We start from the raw sequence: 23,682 nt of genomic DNA on the forward strand, positions 1-23,682 counted from the left end.
GCAGGCGGGATACCTGGATGGCTGAATGTCACTGAGAAGCTCACAGAGACCGCCATAAGCAACAGTTTAAAAGAATGCCACAGACTAATCAACCAAACTTTTTGGGTTGGTTTCTCTTTTATAGTCTGCAGGCATTAAATGAAAGAAGTCAGTGTTCCAGCAGAGGGAGACAACGTTTCAGAAAAGGCATTGTAGCAGACCAAAAAAGAAATTTTAAGCGCAGCAGAGTAACCAGCTCACATACCTGTTAGCTCAGGTGAGTTTAAAAGGCTGCTGTTGATAACAAGGGCATTTGCTAAATAGATGGTGTGTGTGCAACAATATACTGAAAGGTCAATTATATTGTGCAGCTTATCTCACCACCTGTAGTTATTTAGGTGAAAGCTCCAAAATGCTTGCCTAATATGTCTGTTTATCCAAAAGGAAGTATAGAGGGAGAGCTAGATAGATAGCATTGCATTACATTACATTACATGGCAATGCAATGCACAGTTGCTGAAGTTGAACCAAAATGAGCTTGTCATCTGGCTTCTGCAACTTTTAACATGAAAAATCCAATGAGGAGAAGAAAAGCAAAGCCAAAGAGTCCATCCCAAAATCCGACAAACAAGCAAAATGAACAAAAAGCATTGAATTCAATTCTTTCTGATTTTAGAAACTGCATTAAAGAAGGGGTGCACCGGTCCTGGAGATACTGCAATACCAGGTCAATGCGTGGAGTGGACAGAGCAAGCTCTTTTTCCATCTCCCTGTTCTAAAAATCCATTTAATATATGGTCCCCAGATAGGGGACGTATCAGATATTAAACTGATAAGAACAGATACTACACTTGATCTTAGCCAAAAGGCCGAGAAGCGATAACCAGAATTGGTTTCCGACTACGGTGCCACCCAAGGATTCTGAAAAGTCCATTTGTGGAGATGGCCACCTGGACTCCCGTTAAGAAGACATGCTGTCAACCTCTAGATCCCTCACATGCCTGCACTTTTCGGCTTGCTGCTGCTGCAATCCACGCGTTTTAGATCTGCATAACTCCACCTCTTTTAGCACAGTACCCTCAACCCCCGGCTGTTCCCACCCGCCTCAACACCGTTGGAAGGGAGGAGAACCAATTAAGGCGGGGGGGGGGGTGGAACGAGCAGCTGTCTACCCTTAGCAGGAGGGTTGCTGATTAATTACCTCTCCTGCTGCTGCTGCTGCTGGCTGTCCAGCAGCAGACTGAAGGTGGCTGCTGCTGTGCGCAGGTATATAAAGGCTCAGAGCCTATTATGACACGCGCAGCCAGCGTTCCATTGCCACATTCCGTCTACTGCAGGCGGGATACCTGGATGGCTGAATGTCACTGAGAAGCTCACAGAGACCGCCATAAGCAACAGTTTAAAAGAATGCCACAGACTAATCAACCAAACTTTTTGGGTTGGTTTCTCTTTTATAGTCTGCAGGCATTAAATGAAAGAAGTCAGTGTTCCAGCAGAGGGAGACAACGTTTCAGAAAAGGCATTGTAGCAAACCAAAAAAGAAATTTTAAGCGCAGCAGAGTAACCAGCTCACATACCTGTTAGCTCAGGTGAGTTTAAAAGGCTGCTGTTGATAACAAGGGCATTTGCTAAATAGATGGTGTGTGTGCAACAATATACTGAAAGGTCAATTATATTGTGCAGCTTATCTCACCACCTGTAGTTATTTAGGTGAAAGCTCCAAAATGCTTGCCTAATATGTCTGTTTATCCAAAAGGAAGTATAGAGGGAGAGCTAGATAGATAGCATTGCATTACATTACATTACATGGCAATGCAATGCACAGTTGCTGAAGTTGAACCAAAATGAGCTTGTCATCTGGCTTCTGCAACTTTTAACATGAAAAATCCAATGAGGAGAAGAAAAGCAAAGCCAAAGAGTCCATCCCAAAATCCGACAAACAAGCAAAATGAACAAAAAGCATTGAATTCAATTCTTTCTGATTTTAGAAACTGCATTAAAGAAGGGGTGCACCGGTCCTGGAGATACTGCAATACCAGGTCAATGCGTGGAGTGGACAGAGCAAGCTCTTTTTCCATCTCCCTGTTCTAAAAATCCATTTAATATATGGTCCCCAGATAGGGGATGTATCAGATATTAAACTGATAAGAACAGATACTACACTTGATCTTAGCCAAAAGGCCGAGAAGCGATAACCAGAATTGGTTTCCGACTACGGTGCCACCCAAGGATTCTGAAAAGTCCATTTGTGGAGATGGCCACCTGGACTCCCGTTAAGAAGACATGCTGTCAACCTCTAGATCCCTCACATGCCTGCACTTTTCGGCTTGCTGCTGCTGCAATCCACGCGTTTTAGATCTGCATAACTCCACCTCTTTTAGCACAGTACCCTCAACCCCCGGCTGTTCCCACCCGCCTCAACACCGTTGGAAGGGAGGAGAACCAATTAAGGCGGGGGGGGGGGTGGAACGAGCAGCTGTCTACCCTTAGCAGGAGGGTTGCTGATTAATTACCTCTCCTGCTGCTGCTGCTGCTGGCTGTCCAGCAGCAGACTGAAGGTGGCTGCTGCTGTGCGCAGGTATATAAAGGCTCAGAGCCTATTATGACACGCGCAGCCAGCGTTCCATTGCCACATTCCGTCTACTGCAGGCGGGATACCTGGATGGCTGAATGTCACTGAGAAGCTCACAGAGACCGCCATAAGCAACAGTTTAAAAGAATGCCACAGACTAATCAACCAAACTTTTTGGGTTGGTTTCTCTTTTATAGTCTGCAGGCATTAAATGAAAGAAGTCAGTGTTCCAGCAGAGGGAGACAACGTTTCAGAAAAGGCATTGTAGCAAACCAAAAAAGAAATTTTAAGCGCAGCAGAGTAACCAGCTCACATACCTGTTAGCTCAGGTGAGTTTAAAAGGCTGCTGTTGATAACAAGGGCATTTGCTAAATAGATGGTGTGTGTGCAACAATATACTGAAAGGTCAATTATATTGTGCAGCTTATCTCACCACCTGTAGTTATTTAGGTGAAAGCTCCAAAATGCTTGCCTAATATGTCTGTTTATCCAAAAGGAAGTATAGAGGGAGAGCTAGATAGATAGCATTGCATTACATTACATTACATGGCAATGCAATGCACAGTTGCTGAAGTTGAACCAAAATGAGCTTGTCATCTGGCTTCTGCAACTTTTAACATGAAAAATCCAATGAGGAGAAGAAAAGCAAAGCCAAAGAGTCCATCCCAAAATCCGACAAACAAGCAAAATGAACAAAAAGCATTGAATTCAATTCTTTCTGATTTTAGAAACTGCATTAAAGAAGGGGTGCACCGGTCCTGGAGATACTGCAATACCAGGTCAATGCGTGGAGTGGACAGAGCAAGCTCTTTTTCCATCTCCCTGTTCTAAAAATCCATTTAATATATGGTCCCCAGATAGGGGACGTATCAGATATTAAACTGATAAGAACAGATACTACACTTGATCTTAGCCAAAAGGCCGAGAAGCGATAACCAGAATTGGTTTCCGACTACGGTGCCACCCAAGGATTCTGAAAAGTCCATTTGTGGAGATGGCCACCTGGACTCCCGTTAAGAAGACATGCTGTCAACCTCTAGATCCCTCACATGCCTGCACTTTTCGGCTTGCTGCTGCTGCAATCCATGCGTTTTAGATCTGCATAACTCCACCTCTTTTAGCACAGTACCCTCAACCCCCGGCTGTTCCCACCCGCCTCAACACCGTTGGAAGGGAGGAGAACCAATTAAGGCGGGGGGGGGGTGGAACGAGCAGCTGTCTACCCTTAGCAGGAGGGTTGCTGATTAATTACCTCTCCTGCTGCTGCTGCTGCTGGCTGTCCAGCAGCAGACTGAAGGTGGCTGCTGCTGTGCGCAGGTATATAAAGGCTCAGAGCCTATTATGACACGCGCAGCCAGCGTTCCATTGCCACATTCCGTCTACTGCAGGCGGGATACCTGGATGGCTGAATGTCACTGAGAAGCTCACAGAGACCGCCATAAGCAACAGTTTAAAAGAATGCCACAGACTAATCAACCAAACTTTTTGGGTTGGTTTCTCTTTTATAGTCTGCAGGCATTAAATGAAAGAAGTCAGTGTTCCAGCAGAGGGAGACAACGTTTCAGAAAAGGCATTGTAGCAAACCAAAAAAGAAATTTTAAGCGCAGCAGAGTAACCAGCTCACATACCTGTTAGCTCAGGTGAGTTTAAAAGGCTGCTGTTGATAACAAGGGCATTTGCTAAATAGATGGTGTGTGTGCAACAATATACTGAAAGGTCAATTATATTGTGCAGCTTATCTCACCACCTGTAGTTATTTAGGTGAAAGCTCCAAAATGCTTGCCTAATATGTCTGTTTATCCAAAAGGAAGTATAGAGGGAGAGCTAGATAGATAGCATTGCATTACATTACATTACATGGCAATGCAATGCACAGTTGCTGAAGTTGAACCAAAATGAGCTTGTCATCTGGCTTCTGCAACTTTTAACATGAAAAATCCAATGAGGAGAAGAAAAGCAAAGCCAAAGAGTCCATCCCAAAATCCGACAAACAAGCAAAATGAACAAAAAGCATTGAATTCAATTCTTTCTGATTTTAGAAACTGCATTAAAGAAGGGGTGCACCGGTCCTGGAGATACTGCAATACCAGGTCAATGCGTGGAGTGGACAGAGCAAGCTCTTTTTCCATCTCCCTGTTCTAAAAATCCATTTAATATATGGTCCCCAGATAGGGGACGTATCAGATATTAAACTGATAAGAACAGATACTACACTTGATCTTAGCCAAAAGGCCGAGAAGCGATAACCAGAATTGGTTTCCGACTACGGTGCCACCCAAGGATTCTGAAAAGTCCATTTGTGGAGATGGCCACCTGGACTCCCGTTAAGAAGACATGCTGTCAACCTCTAGATCCCTCACATGCCTGCACTTTTCGGCTTGCTGCTGCTGCAATCCATGCGTTTTAGATCTGCATAACTCCACCTCTTTTAGCACAGTACCCTCAACCCCCGGCTGTTCCCACCCGCCTCAACACAGTTGGAAGGGAGGAGAACCAATTAAGGCGGGGGGGGGTGGAACGAGCAGCTGTCTACCCTTAGCAGGAGGGTTGCTGATTAATTACCTCTCCTGCTGCTGCTGCTGCTGGCTGTCCAGCAGCAGACTGAAGGTGGCTGCTGCTGTGCGCAGGTATATAAAGGCTCAGAGCCTATTATGACACGCGCAGCCAGCGTTCCATTGCCACATTCCGTCTACTGCAGGCGGGATACCTGGATGGCTGAATGTCACTGAGAAGCTCACAGAGACCGCCATAAGCAACAGTTTAAAAGAATGCCACAGACTAATCAACCAAACTTTTTGGGTTGGTTTCTCTTTTATAGTCTGCAGGCATTAAATGAAAGAAGTCAGTGTTCCAGCAGAGGGAGACAACGTTTCAGAAAAGGCATTGTAGCAAACCAAAAAAGAAATTTTAAGCGCAGCAGAGTAACCAGCTCACATACCTGTTAGCTCAGGTGAGTTTAAAAGGCTGCTGTTGATAACAAGGGCATTTGCTAAATAGATGGTGTGTGTGCAACAATATACTGAAAGGTCAATTATATTGTGCAGCTTATCTCACCACCTGTAGTTATTTAGGTGAAAGCTCCAAAATGCTTGCCTAATATGTCTGTTTATCCAAAAGGAAGTATAGAGGGAGAGCTAGATAGATAGCATTGCATTACATTACATTACATGGCAATGCAATGCACAGTTGCTGAAGTTGAACCAAAATGAGCTTGTCATCTGGCTTCTGCAACTTTTAACATGAAAAATCCAATGAGGAGAAGAAGAGCAAAGACAAAGAGTCCATCCCAAAATCCGACAAACAAGCAAAATGAACAAAAAGCATTGAATTCAATTCTTTCTGATTTTAGAAACTGCATTAAAGAAGGGGTGCACCGGTCCTGGAAATACTGCAATACCAGGTCAATGCGTGGAGTGGACAGAGCAAGCTCTTTTTCCATCTCCCTGTTCTAAAAATCCATTTAATATATGGTCCCCAGATAGGGGACGTATCAGATATTAAACTGATAAGAACAGATACTACACTTGATCTTAGCCAAAAGGCCGAGAAGCGATAACCAGAATTGGTTTCCGACTACGGTGCCACCCAAGGATTCTGAAAAGTCCATTTGTGGAGATGGCCACCTGGACTCCCGTTAAGAAGACATGCTGTCAACCTCTAGATCCCTCACATGCCTGCACTTTTCGGCTTGCTGCTTCTGCAATCCACGCGTTTTAGATCTGCATAACTCCACCTCTTTTAGCACAGTACCCTCAACCCCCGGCTGTTCCCACCCGCCTCAACACCGTTGGAAGGGAGGAGAACCAATTAAGGCGGGGGGGGGGGGGGGTGGAACGAGCAACTGTCTACCCTTAGCAGGAGGGTTGCTGATTAATTACCTCTCCTGCTGCTGCTGCTGCTGGCTGTCCAGCAGCAGACTGAAGGTGGCTGCTGCTGTGCGCAGGTATATAAAGGCTCAGAGCCTATTATGACACGCGCAGCCAGCGTTCCATTGCCACATTCCGTCTACTGCAGGCGGGATACCTGGATGGCTGAATGTCACTGAGAAGCTCACAGAGACCGCCATAAGCAACAGTTTAAAAGAATGCCACAGACTAATCAACCAAACTTTTTGGGTTGGTTTCTCTTTTATAGTCTGCAGGCATTAAATGAAAGAAGTCAGTGTTCCAGCAGAGGGAGACAACGTTTCAGAAAAGGCATTGTAGCAAACCAAAAAAGAAATTTTAAGCGCAGCAGAGTAACCAGCTCACATACCTGTTAGCTCAGGTGAGTTTAAAAGGCTGCTGTTGATAACAAGGGCATTTGCTAAATAGATGGTGTGTGTGCAACAATATACTGAAAGGTCAATTATATTGTGCAGCTTATCTCACCACCTGTAGTTATTTAGGTGAAAGCTCCAAAATGCTTGCCTAATATGTCTGTTTATCCAAAAGGAAGTATAGAGGGAGAGCTAGATAGATAGCATTGCATTACATTACATTACATGGCAATGCAATGCACAGTTGCTGAAGTTGAACCAAAATGAGCTTGTCATCTGGCTTCTGCAACTTTTAACATGAAAAATCCAATGAGGAGAAGAAAAGCAAAGCCAAAGAGTCCATCCCAAAATCCGACAAACAAGCAAAATGAACAAAAAGCATTGAATTCAATTCTTTCTGATTTTAGAAACTGCATTAAAGAAGGGGTGCACCGGTCCTGGAGATACTGCAATACCAGGTCAATGCGTGGAGTGGACAGAGCAAGCTCTTTTTCCATCTCCCTGTTCTAAAAATCCATTTAATATATGGTCCCCAGATAGGGGACGTATCAGATATTAAACTGATAAGAACAGATACTACACGTGATCTTAGCCAAAAGGCCGAGAAGCGATAACCAGAATTCGTTTCCGACTACGGTGCCACCCAAGGATTCTGAAAAGTCCATTTGTGGAGATGGCCACCTGGACTCCCGTTAAGAAGACATGCTGTCAACCTCTATATCCCTCACATGCCTGCACTTTTCGGCTTGCTGCTGCTGCAATCCACGCGTTTTAGATCTGCATAACTCCACCTCTTTTAGCACAGTACCCTCAACCCCCGGCTGTTCCCACCCGCCTCAACACCGTTGGAAGGGAGGAGAACCAATTAAGGCGGGGGGGGGGGTGGAACGAGCAGCTGTCTACCCTTAGCAGGAGGGTTGCTGATTAATTACCTCTCCTGCTGCTGCTGGCTGTCCAGCAGCAGACTGAAGGTGGCTGCTGCTGTGCGCAGGTATATAAAGGCTCAGAGCCTATTATGACACGCGCAGCCAGCGTTCCATTGCCACATTCCGTCTACTGCAGGCGGGATACCTGGATGGCTGAATGTCACTGAGAAGCTCACAGAGACCGCCATAAGCAACAGTTTAAAAGAATGCCACAGACTAATCAACCAAACTTTTTGGGTTGGTTTCTCTTTTATAGTCTGCAGGCATTAAATGAAAGAAGTCAGTGTTCCAGCAGAGGGAGACAACGTTTCAGAAAAGGCATTGTAGCAAACCAAAAAAGAAATTTTAAGCGCAGCAGAGTAACCAGCTCACATACCTGTTAGCTCAGGTGAGTTTAAAAGGCTGCTGTTGATAACAAGGGCATTTGCTAAATAGATGGTGTGTGTGCAACAATATACTGAAAGGTCAATTATATTGTGCAGCTTATCTCACCACCTGTAGTTATTTAGGTGAAAGCTCCAAAATGCTTGCCTAATATGTCTGTTTATCCAAAAGGAAGTATAGAGGGAGAGCTAGATAGATAGCATTGCATTACATTACATTACATGGCAATGCAATGCACAGTTGCTGAAGTTGAACCAAAATGAGCTTGTCATCTGGCTTCTGCAACTTTTAACATGAAAAATCCAATGAGGAGAAGAAAAGCAAAGCCAAAGAGTGCATCCCAAAATCCGACAAACAAGCAAAATGAACAAAAAGCATTGAATTCAATTCTTTCTGATTTTAGAAACTGCATTAAAGAAGGGGTGCACCGGTCCTGGAGATACTGCAATACCAGGTCAATGCGTGGAGTGGACAGAGCAAGCTCTTTTTCCATCTCCCTGTTCTAAAAATCCATTTAATATATGGTCCCCAGATAGGGGACGTATCAGATATTAAACTGATAAGAACAGATACTACACTTGATCTTAGCCAAAAGGCCGAGAAGCGATAACCAGAATTGGTTTCCGACTACGGTGCCACCCAAGGATTCTGAAAAGTCCATTTGTGGAGATGGCCACCTGGACTCCCGTTAAGAAGACATGCTGTCAACCTCTAGATCCCTCACATGCCTGCACTTTTCGGCTTGCTGCTGCTGCAATCCACGCGTTTTAGATCTGCATAACTCCACCTCTTTTAGCACAGTACCCTCAACCCCCGGCTGTTCCCACCCGCCTCAACACCGTTGGAAGGGAGGAGAACCAATTAAGGCGGGGGGGGGGTGGAACGAGCAGCTGTCTACCCTTAGCAGGAGGGTTGCTGATTAATTACCTCTCCTGCTGCTGCTGCTGCTGGCTGTCCAGCAGCAGACTGAAGGTGGCTGCTGCTGTGCGCAGGTATATAAAGGCTCAGAGCCTATTATGACACGCGCAACCAGCGTTCCATTGCCACATTCCGTCTACTGCAGGCGGGATACCTGGATGGCTGAATGTCACTGAGAAGCTCACAGAGACCGCCATAAGCAACAGTTTAAAAGAATGCCACAGACTAATCAACCAAACTTTTTGGGTTGGTTTCTCTTTTATAGTCTGCAGGCATTAAATGAAAGAAGTCAGTGTTCCAGCAGAGGGAGACAACGTTTCAGAAAAGGCATTGTAGCAAACCAAAAAAGAAATTTTAAGCGCAGCAGAGTAACCAGCTCACATACCTGTTAGCTCAGGTGAGTTTAAAAGGCTGCTGTTGATAACAAGGGCATTTGCTAAATAGATGGTGTGTGTGCAACAATATACTGAAAGGTCAATTATATTGTGCAGCTTATCTCACCACCTGTAGTTATTTAGGTGAAAGCTCCAAAATGCTTGCCTAATATGTCTGTTTATCCAAAAGGAAGTATAGAGGGAGAGCTAGATAGATAGCATTGCATTACATTACATTACATGGCAATGCAATGCACAGTTGCTGAAGTTGAACCAAAATGAGCTTGTCATCTGGCTTCTGCAACTTTTAACATGAAAAATCCAATGAGGAGAAGAAAAGCAAAGCCAAAGAGTCCATCCCAAAATCCGACAAACAAGCAAAATGAACAAAAAGCATTGAATTCAATTCTTTCTGATTTTAGAAACTGCATTAAAGAAGGGGTGCACCGGTCCTGGAGATACTGCAATACCAGGTCAATGCGTGGAGTGGACAGAGCAAGCTCTTTTTCCATCTCCCTGTTCTAAAAATCCATTTAATATATGGTCCCCAGATAGGGGACGTATCAGATATTAAACTGATAAGAACAGATACTACACTTGATCTTAGCCAAAAGGCCGAGAAGCGATAACCAGAATTGGTTTCCGACTACGGTGCCACCCAAGGATTCTGAAAAGTCCATTTGTGGAGATGGCCACCTGGACTCCCGTTAAGAAGACATGCTGTCAACCTCTAGATCCCTCACATGCCTGCACTTTTCGGCTTGCTGCTGCTGCAATCCACGCGTTTTAGATCTGCATAACTCCACCTCTTTTAGCACAGTACCCTCAACCCCCGGCTGTTCCCACCCGCCTCAACACCGTTGGAAGGGAGGAGAACCAATTAAGGCGGGGGGGGGGGGTGGAACGAGCAGCTGTCTACCCTTAGCAGGAGGGTTGCTGATTAATTACCTCTCCTGCTGCTGCTGCTGCTGGCTGTCCAGCAGCAGACTGAAGGTGGCTGCTGCTGTGCGCAGGTATATAAAGGCTCAGAGCCTATTATGACACGCGCAGCCAGCGTTCCATTGCCACATTCCGTCTACTGCAGGCGGGATACCTGGATGGCTGAATGTCACTGAGAAGCTCACAGAGACCGCCATAAGCAACAGTTTAAAAGAATGCCACAGACTAATCAACCAAACTTTTTGGGTTGGTTTCTCTTTTATAGTCTGCAGGCATTAAATGAAAGAAGTCAGTGTTCCAGCAGAGGGAGACAACGTTTCAGAAAAGGCATTGTAGCAAACCAAAAAAGAAATTTTAAGCGCAGCAGAGTAACCAGCTCACATACCTGTTAGCTCAGGTGAGTTTAAAAGGCTGCTGTTGATAACAAGGGCATTTGCTAAATAGATGGTGTGTGTGCAACAATATACTGAAAGGTCAATTATATTGTGCAGCTTATCTCACCACCTGTAGTTATTTAGGTGAAAGCTCCAAAATGCTTGCCTAATATGTCTGTTTATCCTAAAGGAAGTATAGAGGGAGAGCTAGATAGATAGCATTGCATTACATTACATTACATGGCAATGCAATGCACAGTTGCTGAAGTTGAACCAAAATGAGCTTGTCATCTGGCTTCTGCAACTTTTAACATGAAAAATCCAATGAGGAGAAGAAAAGCAAAGCCAAAGAGTCCATCCCAAAATCCGACAAACAAGCAAAATGAACAAAAAGCATTGAATTCAATTCTTTCTGATTTTAGAAACTGCATTAAAGAAGGGGTGCACCGGTCCTGGAGATACTGCAATACCAGGTCAATGCGTGGAGTGGACAGAGCAAGCTCTTTTTCCATCTCCCTGTTCTAAAAATCCATTTAATATATGGTCCCCAGATAGGGGACGTATCAGATATTAAACTGATAAGAACAGATACTACACTTGATCTTAGCCAAAAGGCCGAGAAGCAATAACCAGAATTGGTTTCCGACTACGGTGCCACCCAAGGATTCTGAAAAGTCCATTTGTGGAGATGGCCACCTGGACTCCCGTTAAGAAGACATGCTGTCAACCTCTAGATCCCTCACATGCCTGCACTTTTCGGCTTGCTGCTGCTGCAATCCACGCGTTTTAGATCTGCATAACTCCACCTCTTTTAGCACAGTACCCTCAACCCCCGGCTGTTCCCACCCGCCTCAACACCGTTGGAAGGGAGGAGAACCAATTAAGGCGGGGGGGGGGGTGGAACGAGCAGCTGTCTACCCTTAGCAGGAGGGTTGCTGATTAATTACCTCTCCTGCTGCTGCTGCTGCTGGCTGTCCAGCAGCAGACTGAAGGTGGCTGCTGCTGTGCGCAGGTATATAAAGGCTCAGAGCCTATTATGACACGCGCAGCCAGCGTTCCATTGCCACATTCCGTCTACTGCAGGCGGGATACCTGGATGGCTGAATGTCACTGAGAAGCTCACAGAGACCGCCATAAGCAACAGTTTAAAAGAATGCCACAGACTAATCAACCAAACTTTTTGGGTTGGTTTCTCTTTTATAGTCTGCAGGCATTAAATGAAAGAAGTCAGTGTTCCAGCAGAGGGAGACAACGTTTCAGAAAAGGCATTGTAGCAAACCAAAAAAGAAATTTTAAGCGCAGCAGAGTAACCAGCTCACATACCTGTTAGCTCAGGTGAGTTTAAAAGGCTGCTGTTGATAACAAGGGCATTTGCTAAATAGATGGTGTGTGTGCAACAATATACTGAAAGGTCAATTATATTTTGCAGCTTATCTCACCACCTGTAGTTATTTAGGTGAAAGCTCCAAAATGCTTGCCTAATATGTCTGTTTATCCAAAAGGAAGTATAGAGGGAGAGCTAGATAGATAGCATTGCATTACATTACATTACATGGCAATGCAATGCACAGTTGCTGAAGTTGAACCAAAATGAGCTTGTCATCTGGCTTCTGCAACTTTTAACATGAAAAATCCAATGAGGAGAAGAAAAGCAAAGCCAAAGAGTCCATCCCAAAATCCGACAAACAAGCAAAATGAACAAAAAGCATTGAATTCAATTCTTTCTGATTTTAGAAACTGCATTAAAGAAGGGGTGCACCGGTCCTGGAGATACTGCAATACCAGGTCAATGCGTGGAGTGGACAGAGCAAGCTCTTTTTCCATCTCCCTGTTCTAAAAATCCATTTAATATATGGTCCCCAGATAGGGGACGTATCAGATATTAAACTGATAAGAACAGATACTACACTTGATCTTAGCCAAAAGGCCGAGAAGCGATAACCAGAATTGGTTTCCGACTACGGTGCCACCCAAGGATTCTGAAAAGTCCATTTGTGGAGATGGCCACCTGGACTCCCGTTAAGAAGACATGCTGTCAACCTCTAGATCCCTCACATGCCTGCACTTTTCGGCTTGCTGCTGCTGCAATCCACGCGTTTTAGATCTGCATAACTCCACCTCTTTTAGCACAGTACCCTCAACCCCCGGCTGTTCCCACCCGCCTCAACACCGCTGGAAGGGAGGAGAACCAATTAAGGCGGGGGGGGGGTGGAACGAGCAGCTGTCTACCCTTAGCAGGAGGGTTGCTGATTAATTACCTCTCCTGCTGCTGCTGCTGCTGGCTGTCCAGCAGCAGACTGAAGGTGGCTGCTGCTGTGCGCAGGTATATAAAGGCTCAGAGCCTATTATGACACGCGCAGCCAGCGTTCCATTGCCACATTCCGTCTACTGCAGGCGGGATACCTGGATGGCTGAATGTCACTGAGAAGCTCACAGAGACCGCCATAAGCAACAGTTTAAAAGAATGCCACAGACTAATCAACCAAACTTTTTGGGTTGGTTTCTCTTTTATAGTCTGCAGGCATTAAATGAAAGAAGTCAGTGTTCCAGCAGAGGGAGACAACGTTTCAGAAAAGGCATTGTAGCAAACCAAAAAAGAAATTTTAAGCGCAGCAGAGTAACCAGCTCACATACCTGTTAGCTCAGGTGAGTTTAAAAGGCTGCTGTTGATAACAAGGGCATTTGCTAAATACATGGTGTGTGTGCAACAATATACTGAAAGGTCAATTATATTGTGCAGCTTATCTCACCACCTGTAGTTATTTAGGTGAAAGCTCCAAAATGCTTGCCTAATATGTCTTTTTATCCAAAAGGAAGTATAGAGGGAGAGCTAGATAGATAGCATTGCATTACATTACATTACATGGCAATGCAATGCACAGTTGCTGAAGTTGAACCAAAATGAGCTTGTCATCTGGCTTCTGCAACTTTTAACATGAAAAATCCAATGAGGAGAAGAAAAGCAAAGCCAAAGAGTCCATCCCAAAATCCGACAAACAAGCAAAATGAACAAAAAGCATTGAATTCAATTCTTTCTGATTTTAGAAACTGCATTAAAGAAGGGGTGCACCGGTCCTGGAGATACTGCAATACCAGGTCAATGCGTGGAGTGGACAGAGCAAGCTCTTTTTCCATCTCCCTGTTCTAAAAATCCATTTAATATATGGTCCCCAGATAGGGGACGTATCAGATATTAAACTGATAAGAACAGATACTACACTTGATCTTAGCCAAAAGGCCGAGAAGCGATAACCAGAATTGGTTTCCGACTACGGTGCCACCCAAGGATTCTGAAAAGTCCATTTGTGGAGATGGCCACCTGGACTCCCGTTAAGAAGACATGCTGTCAACCTCTAGATCCCTCACATGCCTGCACTTTTCGGCTTGCTGCTGCTGCAATCCACGCGTTTTAGATCTGCATAACTCCACCTCTTTTAGCACAGTACCCTCAACCCCCGGCTGTTCCCACCCGCCTCAACACCGTTGGAAGGGAGGAGAACCAATTAAGGCGGGGGGGGGGTGAAACGAGCAGCTGTCTACCCTTAGCAGGAGGGTTGCTGATTAATTACCTCTCCTGCTGCTGCTGCTGGCTGTCCAGCAGCAGACTGAAGGTGGCTGCTGCTGTGCGCAGGTATATAAAGGCTCAGAGCCTATTATGACACGCGCAGCCAGCGTTCCATTGCCACATTCCGTCTACTGCAGGCGGGATACCTGGATGGCTGAATGTCACTGAGAAGCTCACAGAGACCGCCATAAGCAACAGTTTAAAAGAATGCCACAGACTAATCAACCAAACTTTTTGGGTTGGTTTCTCTTTTATAGTCTGCAGGCATTAAATGAAAGAAGTCAGTGTTCCAGCAGAGGGAGACAACGTTTCAGAAAAGGCATTGTAGCAAACCAAAAAAGAAATTTTAAGCGCAGCAGAGTAACCAGCTCACATACCTGTTAGCTCAGGTGAGTTTAAAAGGCTGCTGTTGATAACAAGGGCATTTGCTAAATAGATGGTGTGTGTGCAACAATATACTGAAAGGTCAATTATATTGTGCAGCTTATCTCACCACCTGTAGATATTTAGGTGAAAGCTCCAAAATGCTTGCCTAATATGTCTGTTTATCCAAAAGGAAGTATAGAGGGAGAGCTAGATAGATAGCATTGCATTACATTACATTACATGGCAATGCAATGCACAGTTGCTGAAGTTGAACCAAAATGAGCTTGTCATCTGGCTTCTGCAACTTTTAACATGAAAAATCCAATGAGGAGAAGAAAAGCAAAGCCAAAGAGTCCATCCCAAAATCCGACAAACAAGCAAAATGAACAAAAAGCATTGAATTCAATTCTTTCTGATTTTAGAAACTGCATTAAAGAAGGGGTGCACCGGTCCTGGAGATACTGCAATACCAGGTCAATGCGTGGAGTGGACAGAGCAAGCTCTTTTTCCATCTCCCTGTTCTAAAAATCCATTTAATATATGGTCCCCAGATAGGGGACGTATCAGATATTAAACTGATAAGAACAGATACTACACTTGATCTTAGCCAAAAGGCCGAGAAGCGATAACCAGAATTGGTTTCCGACTACGGTGCCACCCAAGGATTCTGAAAAGTCCATTTGTGGAGATGGCCACCTGGACTCCCGTTAAGAAGACATGCTGTCAACCTCTAGATCCCTCACATGCCTGCACTTTTCGGCTTGCTGCTGCTGCAATCCACGCGTTTTAGATCTGCATAACTCCACCTCTTTTAGCACAGTACCCTCAACCCCCGGCTGTTCCCACCCGCCTCAACACCGTTGGATGGGAGGAGAACCAATTAAGGCGGGGGGGGGGTGGAACGAGCAGCTGTCTACCCTTAGCAGGAGGGTTGCTGATTAATTACCTCTCCTGCTGCTGCTGCTGCTGGCTGTCCAGCAGCAGACTGAAGGTGGCTGCTGCTGTGCGCAGGTATATAAAGGCTCAGAGCCTATTATGACACGCGCAGCCAGCGTTCCATTGCCACATTCCGTCTACTGCAGGCGGGATACCTGGATGGCTGAATGTCACTGAGAAGCTCACAGAGACCGCCATAAGCAACAGTTTAAAAGAATGCCACAGACTAATCAACCAAACTTTTTGGGTTGGTTTCTCTTTTATAGTCTGCAGGCATTAAATGAAAGAAGTCAGTGTTCCAGCAGAGGGAGACAACGTTTCAGAAAAGGCATTGTAGCAAACCAAAAAAGAAATTTTAAGCGCAGCAGAGTAACCAGCTCACATACCTGTTAGCTCAGGTGAGTTTAAAAGGCTGCTGTTGATAACAAGGGCATTTGCTAAATAGATGGTGTGTGTGCAACAATATACTGAAAGGTCAATTATATTGTGCAGCTTATCTCACCACCTGTAGTTATTTAGGTGAAAGCTCCAAAATGCTTGCCTAATATGTCTGTTTATCCAAAAGGAAGTATAGAGGGAGAGCTAGATAGATAGCATTGCATTACATTACATTACATGGCAATGCAATGCACAGTTGCTGAAGTTGAACCAAAATGAGCTTGTCATCTGGCTTCTGCAACTTTTAACATGAAAAATCCAATGAGGAGAAGAAAAGCAAAGCCAAAGAGTCCATCCCAAAATCCGACAAACAAGCAAAATGAACAAAAAGCATTGAATTCAATTCTTTCTGATTTTAGAAACTGCATTAAAGAAGGGGTGCACCGGTCCTGGAGATACTGCAATACCAGGTCAATGCGTGGAGTGGACAGAGCAAGCTCTTTTTCCATCTCCCTGTTCTAAAAATCCATTTAATATATGGTCCCCAGATAGGGGACGTATCAGATATTAAACTGATAAGAACAAATACTACACTTGATCTTAGCCAAAAGGCCGAGAAGCGATAACCAGAATTGGTTTCCGACTACGGTGCCACCCAAGGATTCTGAAAAGTCCATTTGTGGAGATGGCCACCTGGACTCCCGTTAAGAAGACATGCTGTCAACCTCTAGATCCCTCACATGCCTGCACTTTTCGGCTTGCTGCTGCTGCAATCCACGCGTTTTAGATCTGCATAACTCCACCTCTTTTAGCACAGTACCCTCAACCCCCGGCTGTTCCCACCCGCCTCAACACCGTTGGAAGGGAGGAGAACCAATTAAGGCGGGGGGGGGGGTGGAACGAGCAGCTGTCTACCCTTAGCAGGAGGGTTGCTGATTAATTACCTCTCCTGCTGCTGCTGATGCTGGCTGTCCAGCAGCAGACTGAAGGTGGCTGCTGCTGTGCGCAGGTATATAAAGGCTCAGAGCCTATTATGACACGCGCAGCCAGCGTTCCATTGCCACATTCCGTCTACTGCAGGCGGGATACCTGGATGGCTGAATGTCACTGAGAAGCTCACAGAGACCGCCATAAGCAACAGTTTAAAAGAATGCCACAGACTAATCAACCAAACTTTTTGGGTTGGTTTCTCTTTTATAGTCTGCAGGCATTAAATGAAAGAAGTCAGTGTTCCAGCAGAGGGAGACAACGTTTCAGAAAAGGCATTGTAGCAAACCAAAAAAGAAATTTTAAGCGCAGCAGAGTAACCAGCTCACATACCTGTTAGCTCAGGTGAGTTTAAAAGGCTGCTGTTGATAACAAGGGCATTTGCTAAATAGATGGTGTGTGTGCAACAATATACTGAAAGGTCAATTTTATTGTGCAGCTTATCTCACCACCTGCAGTTATTTAGGTGAAAGCTCCAAAATGCTTGCCTAATATGTCTGTTTATCCAAAAGGAAGTATAGAGGGAGAGCTAGATAGATAGCATTGCATTACATTACATTACATGGCAATGCAATGCACAGTTGCTGAAGTTGAACCAAAATGAGCTTGTCATCTGGCTTCTGCAACTTTTAACATGAAAAATCCAATGAGGAGAAGAAAAGCAAAGCCAAAGAGTCCATCCCAAAATCCGACAAACAAGCAAAATGAACAAAAGCATTGAATTCAATTCTTTCTGATTTTAGAAACTGCATTAAAGAAGGGGTGCACCGGTCCTGGAGATACTGCAATACCAGGTCAATGCGTGGAGTGGACAGAGCAAGCTCTTTTTCCATCTCCCTGTTCTAAAAATCCATTTAATATATGGTCCCCAGATAGGGGACGTATCAGATATTAAACTGATAAGAACAGATACTACACTTGATCTTAGCCAAAAGGCCGAGAAGCGATAAGCAGAATTGGTTTCCGACTACGGTGCCACCCAAGGATTCTGAAAAGTCCATTTGTGGAGATGGCCACCTGGACTCCCGTTAAGAAGACATGCTGTCAACCTCTAGATCCCTCACATGCCTGCACTTTTCGGCTTGCTGCTGCTGCAATCCACGCGTTTTAGATCTGCATAACTCCACCTCTTTTAGCACAGTACCCTCAACCCCCGGCTGTTCCCACCCGCCTCAACACCGTTGGAAGGGAGGAGAACCAATTAAGGCGGGGGTGGGGGGTGGAACGAGCAGCTGTCTACCCTTAGCAGGAGGGTTGCTGATTAATTACCTCTCCTGCTGCTGCTGCTGCTGGCTGTCCAGCAGCAGACTGAAGGTGGCTGCTGCTGTGCGCAGGTATATAAAGGCTCAGAGCCTATTATGACAGGCGCAGCCAGCGTTCCATTGCCACATTCCGTCTACTGCAGGCGGGATACCTGGATGGCTGAATGTCACTGAGAAGCTCACAGAGACCGCCATAAGCAACAGTTTAAAAGAATGCCACAGACTAATCAACCAAACTTTTTGGGTTGGTTTCTCTTTTATAGTCTGCAGGCATTAAATGAAAGAAGTCAGTGTTCCAGCAGAGGGAGACAACGTTTCAGAAAAGGCATTGTAGCAAACCAAAAAAGAAATTTTAAGCGCAGCAGAGTAACCAGCTCACATACCTGTTAGCTCAGGTGAGTTTAAAAGGCTGCTGTTGATAACAAGGGCATTTGCTAAATAGATGGTGTGTGTGCAACAATATACTGAAAGGTCAATTATATTGTGCAGCTTATCTCACCACCTGTAGTTATTTAGGTGAAAGCTCCAAAATGCTTGCCTAATATGTCTGTTTATCCAAAAGGAAGTATAGAGGGAGAGCTAGATAGATAGCATTGCATTACATTACATTACATGGCAATGCAATGCACAGTTGCTGAAGTTGAACCAAAATGAGCTTGTCATCTGGCTTCTGCAACTTTTAACATGAAAAATCCAATGAGGAGAAGAAAAGCAAAGCCAAAGAGTCCATCCCAAAATCCGACAAACAAGCAAAATGAACAAAAAGCATTGAATTCAATTCTTTCTGATTTTAGAAACTGCATTAAAGAAGGGGTGCACCGGTCCTGGAGATACTGCAATACCAGGTCAATGCGTGGAGTGGACAGAGCAAGCTCTTTTTCCATCTCCCTGTTCTAGAAATCCATTTAATATATGGTCCCCAGATAGGGGACGTATCAGATATTAAACTGATAAGAACAGATACTACACTTGATCTTAGCCAAAAGGCCGAGAAGCGATAACCAGAATTGGTTTCCGACTACGGTGCCACCCAAGGATTCTGAAAAGTCCATTTGTGGAGATGGCCACCTGGACTCCCGTTAAGAAGACATGCTGTCAACCTCTAGATCCCTCACATGCCTGCACTTTTCGGCTTGCTGCTGCTGCAATCCACGCGTTTTAGATCTGCATAACTCCACCTCTTTTAGCACAGTACCCTCAACCCCCGGCTGTTCCCACCCGCCTCAACACCGTTGGAAGGGAGGAGAACCAATTAAGGCGGGGGGGGGGTGGAACGAGCAGCTGTCTACCCTTAGCAGGAGGGTTGCTGATTAATTACCTCTCCTGCTGCTGCTGCTGCTGGCTGTCCAGCAGCAGACTGAAGGTGGCTGCTGCTGTGCGCAGGTATATAAAGGCTCAGAGCCTATTATGACACGCGCAGCCAGCGTTCCATTGCCACATTCCGTCTACTGCAGGCGGGATACCTGGATGGCTGAATGTCACTGAGAAGCTCACAGAGACCGCCATAAGCAACAGTTTAAAAGAATGCCACAGACTAATCAACCAAACTTTTTGGGTTGGTTTCTCTTTTATAGTCTGCAGGCATTAAATGAAAGAAGTCAGTGTTCCCGCAGAGGGAGACAACGTTTCAGAAAAGGCATTGTAGCAAACCAAAAAAGAAATTTTAAGCGCAGCAGAGTAACCAGCTCACATACCTGTTAGCTCAGGTGAGTTTAAAAGGCTGCTGTTGATAACAAGGGCATTTGCTAAATAGATGGTGTGTGTGCAACAATATACTGAAAGGTCAATTATATTGTGCAGCTTATCTCACCACCTGTAGTTATTTAGGTGAAAGCTCCAAAATGCTTGCCTAATATGTCTGTTTATCCAAAAGGAAGTATAGAGGGAGAGCTAGATAGATAGCATTGCATTACATTACATTACATGGCAATGCAATGCACAGTTGCTGAAGTTGAACCAAAATGAGCTTGTCATCTGGCTTCTGCAACTTTTAACATGAAAAATCCAATGAGGAGAAGAAAAGCAAAGCCAAAGAGTCCATCCCAAAATCCGACAAACAAGCAAAATGAACAAAAAGCATTGAATTCAATTCTTTCTGATTTTAGAAACTGCATTAAAGAAGGGGTGCACCGGCCCTGGAGATACTGCAATACCAGGTCAATGCGTGGAGTGGACAGAGCAAGCTCTTTTTCCATCTCCCTGTTCTAAAAATCCATTTAATATATGGTCCCCAGATAGGGGACGTATCAGATATTAAACTGATAAGAACAGATACTACACTTGATCTTAGCCAAAAGGCCGAGAAGCGATAACCAGAATTGGTTTCCGACTACGGTGCCACCCAAGGATTCTGAAAAGTCCATTTGTGGAGATGGCCACCTGGACTCCCGTTAAGAAGACATGCTGTCAACCTCTAGATCCCTCACATGCCTGCACTTTTCGGCTTGCTGCTGCTGCAATCCACGCGTTTTAGATCTGCATAACTCCACCTCTTTTAGCACAGTACCCTCAACCCCCGGCTGTTCCCACCCGCCTCAACACCGTTGGAAGGGAGGAGAACCAATTAAGGCGGGGGGGGGGGTGGAACGAGCAGCTGTCTACCTTTAGCAGGAGGGTTGCTGATTAATTACCTCTCCTGCTGCTGCTGCTGCTGGCTGTCCAGCAGCAGACTGAAGGTGGCTGCTGCTGTGCGCAGGTATATAAAGGCTCAGAGCCTATTATGACACGCGCAGCCAGCGTTCCATTGCCACATTCCGTCTACTGCAGGCGGGATACCTGGATGGCTGAATGTCACTGAGAAGCTCACAGAGACCGCCATAAGCAACAGTTTAAAAGAATGCCACAGACTAATCAACCAAACTTTTTGGGTTGGTTTCTCTTTTATAGTCTGCAGGCATTAAATGAAAGAAGTCAGTGTTCCAGCAGAGGGAGACAACGTTTCAGAAAAGGCATTGTAGCAAACCAAAAAAGAAATTTTAAGCGCAGCAGAGTAACCAGCTCACATACCTGTTAGCTCAGGTGAGTTTAAAAGGCTGCTGTTGATAACAAGGGCATTTGCTAAATAGATGGTGTGTGTGCAACAATATACTGAAAGGTCAATTTTATTGTGCAGCTTATCTCACCACCTGCAGTTATTTAGGTGAAAGCTCCAAAATGCTTGCCTAATATGTCTGTTTATCCAAAAGGAAGTATAGAGGGAGAGCTAGATAGATAGCATTGCATTACATTACATTACATGGCAATGCAATGCACAGTTGCTGAAGTTGAACCAAAATGAGCTTGTCATCTGGCTTCTGCAACTTTTAACATGAAAAATCCAATGAGGAGAAGAAAAGCAAAGCCAAAGAGTCCATCCCAAAATCCGACAAACAAGCAAAATGAACAAAAGCATTGAATTCAATTCTTTCTGATTTTAGAAACTGCATTAAAGAAGGGGTGCACCGGTCCTGGAGATACTGCAATACCAGGTCAATGCGTGGAGTGGACAGAGCAAGCTCTTTTTCCATCTCCCTGTTCTAAAAATCCATTTAATATATGGTCCCCAGATAGGGGACGTATCAGATATTAAACTGATAAGAACAGATACTACACTTGATCTTAGCCAAAAGGCCGAGAAGCGATAAGCAGAATTGGTTTCCGACTACGGTGCCACCCAAGGATTCTGAAAAGTCCATTTGTGGAGATGGCCACCTGGACTCCCGTTAAGAAGACATGCTGTCAACCTCTAGATCCCTCACATGCCTGCACTTTTCGGCTTGCTGCTGCTGCAATCCACGCGTTTTAGATCTGCATAACTCCACCTCTTTTAGCACAGTACCCTCAACCCCCGGCTGTTCCCACCCGCCTCAACACCGTTGGAAGGGAGGAGAACCAATTAAGGCGGGGGTGGGGGGTGGAACGAGCAGCTGTCTACCCTTAGCAGGAGGGTTGCTGATTAATTACCTCTCCTGCTGCTGCTGCTGCTGGCTGTCCAGCAGCAGACTGAAGGTGGCTGCTGCTGTGCGCAGGTATATAAAGGCTCAGAGCCTATTATGACAGGCGCAGCCAGCGTTCCATTGCCACATTCCGTCTACTGCAGGCGGGATACCTGGATGGCTGAATGTCACTGAGAAGCTCACAGAGACCGCCATAAGCAACAGTTTAAAAGAATGCCACAGACTAATCAACCAAACTTTTTGGGTTGGTTTCTCTTTTATAGTCTGCAGGCATTAAATGAAAGAAGTCAGTGTTCCAGCAGAGGGAGACAACGTTTCAGAAAAGGCATTGTAGCAAACCAAAAAAGAAATTTTAAGCGCAGCAGAGTAACCAGCTCACATACCTGTTAGCTCAGGTGAGTTTAAAAGGCTGCTGTTGATAACAAGGGCATTTGCTAAATAGATGGTGTGTGTGCAACAATATACTGAAAGGTCAATTATATTGTGCAGCTTATCTCACCACCTGTAGTTATTTAGGTGAAAGCTCCAAAATGCTTGCCTAATATGTCTGTTTATCCAAAAGGAAGTATAGAGGGAGAGCTAGATAGATAGCATTGCATTACATTACATTACATGGCAATGCAATGCACAGTTGCTGAAGTTGAACCAAAATGAGCTTGTCATCTGGCTTCTGCAACTTTTAACATGAAAAATCCAATGAGGAGAAGAAAAGCAAAGCCAAAGAGTCCATCCCAAAATCCGACAAACAAGCAAAATGAACAAAAAGCATTGAATTCAATTCTTTCTGATTTTAGAAACTGCATTAAAGAAGGGGTGCACCGGTCCTGGAGATACTGCAATACCAGGTCAATGCGTGGAGTGGACAGAGCAAGCTCTTTTTCCATCTCCCTGTTCTAGAAATCCATTTAATATATGGTCCCCAGATAGGGGACGTATCAGATATTAAACTGATAAGAACAGATACTACACTTGATCTTAGCCAAAAGGCCGAGAAGCGATAACCAGAATTGGTTTCCGACTACGGTGCCACCCAAGGATTCTGAAAAGTCCATTTGTGGAGATGGCCACCTGGACTCCCGTTAAGAAGACATGCTGTCAACCTCTAGATCCCTCACATGCCTGCACTTTTCGGCTTGCTGCTGCTGCAATCCACGCGTTTTAGATCTGCATAACTCCACCTCTTTTAGCACAGTACCCTCAACCCCCGGCTGTTCCCACCCGCCTCAACACCGTTGGAAGGGAGGAGAACCAATTAAGGCGGGGGGGGGTGGAACGAGCAGCTGTCTACCCTTAGCAGGAGGGTTGCTGATTAATTACCTCTCCTGCTGCTGCTGCTGCTGGCTGTCCAGCAGCAGACTGAAGGTGGCTGCTGCTGTGCGCAGGTATATAAAGGCTCAGAGCCTATTATGACACGCGCAGCCAGCGTTCCATTGCCACATTCCGTCTACTGCAGGCGGGATACCTGGATGGCTGAATGTCACTGAGAAGCTCACAGAGACCGCCATAAGCAACAGTTTAAAAGAATGCCA

General features: G+C 45.2%; 18 non-coding genes across 18 annotated transcripts; all 18 read right to left on the bottom strand.

The window, feature by feature from the left end:
* Positions 1 to 669: 669 nt before the first annotated feature.
* LOC141208637 (U2 spliceosomal RNA) lies at positions 670 to 860 on the bottom strand. The gene has a single exon (XR_012278859.1). It is a non-coding gene; the product is annotated as a U2 spliceosomal RNA (small nuclear RNA).
* A 1,121-nt stretch (positions 861 to 1,981) lies between these two features.
* LOC141210099 (U2 spliceosomal RNA) lies at positions 1,982 to 2,172 on the bottom strand. Its single transcript, XR_012280277.1, has one exon. It is a non-coding gene; the product is annotated as a U2 spliceosomal RNA (small nuclear RNA).
* Positions 2,173 to 3,293: 1,121 nt separating this feature from the next.
* On the bottom strand, positions 3,294 to 3,484 carry LOC141208651 (U2 spliceosomal RNA). Its single transcript, XR_012278871.1, has one exon. It is a non-coding gene; the product is annotated as a U2 spliceosomal RNA (small nuclear RNA).
* A 1,120-nt stretch (positions 3,485 to 4,604) lies between these two features.
* Positions 4,605 to 4,795, bottom strand: LOC141208662 (U2 spliceosomal RNA). Its single transcript, XR_012278882.1, has one exon. It is a non-coding gene; the product is annotated as a U2 spliceosomal RNA (small nuclear RNA).
* A 1,119-nt stretch (positions 4,796 to 5,914) lies between these two features.
* Positions 5,915 to 6,105, bottom strand: LOC141209809 (U2 spliceosomal RNA). The gene has a single exon (XR_012280000.1). It is a non-coding gene; the product is annotated as a U2 spliceosomal RNA (small nuclear RNA).
* A 1,125-nt stretch (positions 6,106 to 7,230) lies between these two features.
* LOC141210204 (U2 spliceosomal RNA) lies at positions 7,231 to 7,421 on the bottom strand. Its single transcript, XR_012280379.1, has one exon. It is a non-coding gene; the product is annotated as a U2 spliceosomal RNA (small nuclear RNA).
* Positions 7,422 to 8,536: 1,115 nt separating this feature from the next.
* On the bottom strand, positions 8,537 to 8,727 carry LOC141208674 (U2 spliceosomal RNA). Its single transcript, XR_012278893.1, has one exon. It is a non-coding gene; the product is annotated as a U2 spliceosomal RNA (small nuclear RNA).
* Positions 8,728 to 9,847: 1,120 nt separating this feature from the next.
* LOC141208685 (U2 spliceosomal RNA) lies at positions 9,848 to 10,038 on the bottom strand. Its single transcript, XR_012278904.1, has one exon. It is a non-coding gene; the product is annotated as a U2 spliceosomal RNA (small nuclear RNA).
* A 1,122-nt stretch (positions 10,039 to 11,160) lies between these two features.
* LOC141209882 (U2 spliceosomal RNA) lies at positions 11,161 to 11,351 on the bottom strand. The gene has a single exon (XR_012280070.1). It is a non-coding gene; the product is annotated as a U2 spliceosomal RNA (small nuclear RNA).
* A 1,121-nt stretch (positions 11,352 to 12,472) lies between these two features.
* Positions 12,473 to 12,663, bottom strand: LOC141208696 (U2 spliceosomal RNA). The gene has a single exon (XR_012278915.1). It is a non-coding gene; the product is annotated as a U2 spliceosomal RNA (small nuclear RNA).
* Positions 12,664 to 13,783: 1,120 nt separating this feature from the next.
* Positions 13,784 to 13,974, bottom strand: LOC141208708 (U2 spliceosomal RNA). Its single transcript, XR_012278926.1, has one exon. It is a non-coding gene; the product is annotated as a U2 spliceosomal RNA (small nuclear RNA).
* A 1,117-nt stretch (positions 13,975 to 15,091) lies between these two features.
* Positions 15,092 to 15,282, bottom strand: LOC141208720 (U2 spliceosomal RNA). The gene has a single exon (XR_012278937.1). It is a non-coding gene; the product is annotated as a U2 spliceosomal RNA (small nuclear RNA).
* A 1,120-nt stretch (positions 15,283 to 16,402) lies between these two features.
* On the bottom strand, positions 16,403 to 16,593 carry LOC141210191 (U2 spliceosomal RNA). Its single transcript, XR_012280367.1, has one exon. It is a non-coding gene; the product is annotated as a U2 spliceosomal RNA (small nuclear RNA).
* A 1,120-nt stretch (positions 16,594 to 17,713) lies between these two features.
* Positions 17,714 to 17,904, bottom strand: LOC141208731 (U2 spliceosomal RNA). Its single transcript, XR_012278948.1, has one exon. It is a non-coding gene; the product is annotated as a U2 spliceosomal RNA (small nuclear RNA).
* A 1,122-nt stretch (positions 17,905 to 19,026) lies between these two features.
* On the bottom strand, positions 19,027 to 19,217 carry LOC141210040 (U2 spliceosomal RNA). The gene has a single exon (XR_012280220.1). It is a non-coding gene; the product is annotated as a U2 spliceosomal RNA (small nuclear RNA).
* Positions 19,218 to 20,337: 1,120 nt separating this feature from the next.
* On the bottom strand, positions 20,338 to 20,528 carry LOC141209935 (U2 spliceosomal RNA). Its single transcript, XR_012280120.1, has one exon. It is a non-coding gene; the product is annotated as a U2 spliceosomal RNA (small nuclear RNA).
* A 1,120-nt stretch (positions 20,529 to 21,648) lies between these two features.
* Positions 21,649 to 21,839, bottom strand: LOC141208742 (U2 spliceosomal RNA). Its single transcript, XR_012278959.1, has one exon. It is a non-coding gene; the product is annotated as a U2 spliceosomal RNA (small nuclear RNA).
* Positions 21,840 to 22,961: 1,122 nt separating this feature from the next.
* LOC141210041 (U2 spliceosomal RNA) lies at positions 22,962 to 23,152 on the bottom strand. The gene has a single exon (XR_012280221.1). It is a non-coding gene; the product is annotated as a U2 spliceosomal RNA (small nuclear RNA).
* Positions 23,153 to 23,682: the final 530 nt, after the last annotated feature.

Source organism: Phyllobates terribilis, unplaced genomic scaffold (genome assembly GCF_046119375.1).
Source record: "Phyllobates terribilis strain yellow unplaced genomic scaffold, ASM4611937v1 Scaffold_169__1_contigs__length_4117513, whole genome shotgun sequence".
NCBI classification, from domain to species: domain Eukaryota; kingdom Metazoa; phylum Chordata; class Amphibia; order Anura; family Dendrobatidae; genus Phyllobates; species Phyllobates terribilis.